Below are 4,639 nucleotides of genomic sequence, written 5' to 3' on the forward strand. Positions count from 1 at the left end.
GCGGGAGGCGATGTATCTCAGTCTGTCCTAATGTCCTGTGTGTGGCGGCCATGTTAGTGAAGTCTCTGTGCTGTATACCTCATTCAGTGTAAACAGGGTGTCCTGGCGGCCATTTTGCATGCGGTATTCATCCTTTGTCATGTCAGCTCACAGGTCCAACAGTTTGTTTATATAAAACAAAAAAGTATAAAAAAGGTAATCAGAGGCTGTATTGGCTGGACTATCATATAGTTAAAAGAATAATAGGACAATTAAAATCCTAATGAGAATACGTTTTATGGTACGTTAGACCTTTCAGGAGAGTAGTATTTAAAAAAAAAAAATCTTGAATAGACATTGCTTTAATCATGATCTAGCAGGAGAGGGGAGTAAAAGGAGAATTTAACCATAGTCCTAGATGAATATATAAATCCTAGCTCCTCCTAGGACCCGGATAACAGAGATATTGGGGCTAAGAAAAAAAGGGGGTCTTCAAGAGGAAAAAAAAATAAAATATATATATATATATATATATATATATATATATATATATATACACACACACGGAGTCATAGCAGAAGAGAAGCATACAGAAGAAGGCATAAACACACACATATATATATATATATATATATAATGGTTGATTTTGGGGGGATGTCTCAAAGTGATCCCCAAACACTTATATTTACAGCACCTGGTCTTCCAAGGAGGTCTCCCATCCCTGTACTGACCAGGCCCAACCCTGCTTAGCTTCCAAGATCAGACGGCATTGGGCATACCCAGGGTGGTATGGTTGTAATGATGGTGCGGAATAGCATATGAGAACAAATGCGGAGTCTGTATATATTTAGAAGGAAGAGGTTGTGTATGAAAAAGTACACCAGTGTATCATTTAGAACGTAGCTCCTCCATAAATGGGGGACTAGCAAATTATATAGAAAAAAAGACGGAGTACATGATGAGTAGATATCGAAGAGGGGTTGGGTATATATGTTACAATAGTTCCCTAAGTCCTCTTGAAATTACAGCACCCAGTCTCTCCTGGTGGTTTCCCATCCAGGTACTGATCGGGCCCAACACTGCTTGGCTATCAAGATCAGGTGGAATTGGGCCTGTCCAGTGTGGTATGGCTGTAATGGTGATATGAAATCAGAGGAGTACTTGGGATGGAAAGGGGTCGTGAAATTAGTACATGGGTACTGCTTACGTCACAGGAAGGGTGCTATCTCATAGCCTTCGTTGAAGCCATATGGATGGAGGGTATTTTATTCGTAGATCCAATACATCTCCCTCCTGGAGAGAAGGTTGGAGAGGTCCCCTCCTCTGTCTCCTAGTGACACCAGTTCTATGTCTTTATATGTCAGTTTCTCTGGATTTGAGTTGTGGCACTGTTCGAAGTGTTTCGGTACCGCATGTGCCAAAACCTTGTTTTTAATGTTTCTGGTATGTTCTTGGATACGGAATTTCAGAGGTCTCTTCGTTTTCCCGATGTATTTCATCTTGCACGGACATTCCAGAAGGTATATCACTGACGGTGTGTTGCAGTTGATAAACTGTTTAATTCTATATCCTTCTTGTTACTTGTGTTCTGGAACGATTTCCTATTGGGATGAAGGTACCTGCAGATATTGCGCTGACCACACTTGAAACTTCCCAAACATTTCGGCATCGAGCTCTGGGTCTCAGGATTCCTCAGCATGCTAGGTGCCACCATATCTTTAAGGTTCTGTGATTTCCTAAACACCAGTTGTGGTTACTTTGTAAGATGATCCTTTAGAATGGGGTCCATTTGCAGTATGTTCCAATGAGACTTTAGTGTATGTTTGATGAATTTCTCATGCCTGCTGTAGGTGGTGATGAATTTGACTGTTTCTTCTTTGCTTTCCTTATGATTGTATCTCAGAAGTTGTCTTCTCTCCAAGATTTATATATTCATCTAGGACTATGGTTAAACTCCCATTTTTACTCCCCTCTTCTGCTAGACCATGATTAAAGCAATGTCTATTCAAGATTTTTTTTTTTAAATACTACTCTCCTGAAAGGTCTAGTACTTACCAACACTGTTGCCAAAATAATATGAACGTACTATAAAACGTATTCTCATTAGGATTTGAATTGTCCTATGATTCTTTTAACTATATGATAGCCCAGCCAATACAGACTCTGATTACCTTTTTTATACTTTTTTGTTTTATATAAACAAACTTGGACCTGTGAGGTGACATGACAAAGGATGAATACCGCATGTAAAATGGCCGCCGGGACACCCTGTTTACACTGAATGATGTCTGCAGCACAGAGACATCACTAACATGGCCGCCGCACACAGGGCATTAGGACGGACTGAGATGCATCGCCTCCCGCTACACGGAGAGGGTGCATGCGCATAGCGGGATCATGGACACCGGATGTGAAGCGGATGTGACGTCATGTGCGGCCCGGACAGGAAGTCCGAGGCTATGATAATTTCTGTTTTTTTTTAAACTAGTTTCTACCCAGGATTTCATATTGTTTGGATATTTCCCCCTATTTATGTCACTTTAATAGTGTGCCACTCCTTATATATCTGCATTTTGATAATGTTTGACCTCCTAATCAATTAGTGACAGGAAGTGATGTAGACATCACTTCCCTTTTAGAATAGGTATATATGCATGATTTGTCTCACTGTTTAACTACCCCTTGATGAAGCCAGACAGGACGAAACGCGTTGGGTGCCACTTGATCTAAACTCATCCTCAAAAGCTAAGATATTTATCTTTTATCCTTTTTAACCTATTTTTGTATATTTTTTTATCTTTTATTTTTATTTTTTGTATTACCGAATTTTTGCAGTATGTTTTTAGGTGTATGCTATTCTGTACAGCCTATCCTTTATCCAGTGATAGTCTCTTTTTAGTGTTGCGTTCTGTAATAAATCTTTTACCACTTTTATTTACATTTGTTTAAGTCTCCTACTATTTCTGACACCATTGGTCGCCTAAATACCTTATTACACTTTTCCATTTTTTATTTTTAAGCACCTATACCAGTGCTTAGTCTATTTAAGGTTAGAGCAGACGCCCTTTCATACAAAGGGAGTGTATACCAGGAGACTTCAATTACTAAACTGTGTGGTCCATATACTAGTGGGTTTTTTTGCGGATACTGCACCTTTGGCGCGGATAGCTTCCTCTGTACACACACACACACACACATATATATATATATATATATATATATATATATAATTTTTTTTTTTAAACCTGCTTAGTTAAAAAGAAAGGATTGTTTGGATGACAATCTATGCGTATATATCTTGTGATGTGTGTTTATATGGTATCTATAAAAGGCAGACATATATCTGAAATCTTTTTCTCAAAGCTTTTGCCTTTAAAAAGTGAGGTTGTACTGTTCACTGATCTCTTGGCAAGAAGGGTGAAAATTGTTGGGGCCTAAGCAAAGTGTATACTGGTTTGAAATAGTATCACTCTTAGGAGGTTTATTAAGTGGTAAATTATAAAAACCCTATTGCCCGAGAGAGTGAGTGAATGTTGTACTCTTCAAGTCTGCAGATCAAAATAACATTTCTCTGACGTCCTAGTGGATGCTGGGAACTCCGAAAGGACCATGGGGAATAGTGGCTCCGCAGGAGACTGGGCACAACTAAAGAAAGCTTTTAGGTCACCTGGTGTGCACTGGCTCCTCCCACTATGACCCTCCTCCAAGCCTCAGTTAGATTTTGTGCCCGGCCGAGGTTGGATGCACACTAGGGGCTCTCCTGAGCTTCTAGAAAGAAAGTATATATTTAGGTTTTTTATTTTACAGTGAGACCTGCTGGCAACAGGCTCACTGCAGCGAGGGACTAAGGGGAGAAGAAGCGAACCTACCTGCTTGCAACTAGCTTGGGCTTCTTAGGCTACTGGACACCATTGGCTCCAGAGGGACCGACCACATGGAACTGGCCTTGGTGTTCGGTCCCGGAGCCGCGCCGCCGTCCCCCTTACAGAGCCAGAAGTAAGAAGAGGTCCGGAAAATCGGCGGCAGAAGACATCAGTCTTCACCAAGGTAGCGCACAGCACTGCAGCTGTGCGCCATTGCTCCTCATACACACTTCACACTCCGGTCACTGAGGGTGCTGGGCGCTAAGGGGGGGCGCCCTGAGCAGCAATAAAAATACCTTGGCTGGCAAAAATACCACAATATATAGCCCCAGAGGCTATATATGTGATAATTACCCCTGCCAGAATCCATAAAAAAGCGGGAGAATAGTCCGCAAAAAAGGGGCGGAGCTATCTCCTTCAGCACACTGGCGCCATTTTCTCCCTCACAGCTCCGCTGGAAGGAAGCTCCCTGGCTCTCCCCTGCAGTCTACACTACAGAAAAGGGTAAAAAAGAGGGGGGGGCACTAAATTTAGGCGCAGTATATATAACAGCAGCTATAGGGGACATAATTCAGTTAGTCCCTGCATTATATAGCGCTTTGGTGTGTGCTGGCATACTCTCACTCTGTCCCCCCAAAGGGCTTTTGTGGGTCCTGTCCTCTGTTAGAGCATTCCCTGTGTGTGTGCGGTGTGGCGGTACGGCTGTGTCGACATGTTTGATGAGGATAATGATGTGGAGGCGGAGCAGATGCATATAGAAGGGATGTCACCCCCTGCGGGGCAGACACCTGAGTGGA

General features: G+C 42.1%; 1 pseudogene; it reads right to left on the minus strand.

The window, feature by feature from the left end:
* Positions 1–661: 661 nt before the first annotated feature.
* Positions 662–780, minus strand: LOC134962405 (5S ribosomal RNA; annotated as a pseudogene).
* Between the last annotated feature and the right edge of the window lie 3,859 nt (positions 781–4,639).

Source organism: Pseudophryne corroboree, chromosome 9 (assembly GCF_028390025.1).
Source record: "Pseudophryne corroboree isolate aPseCor3 chromosome 9, aPseCor3.hap2, whole genome shotgun sequence".
In the NCBI taxonomy this organism is placed as follows: Eukaryota; Metazoa; Chordata; class Amphibia; order Anura; family Myobatrachidae; genus Pseudophryne; species Pseudophryne corroboree.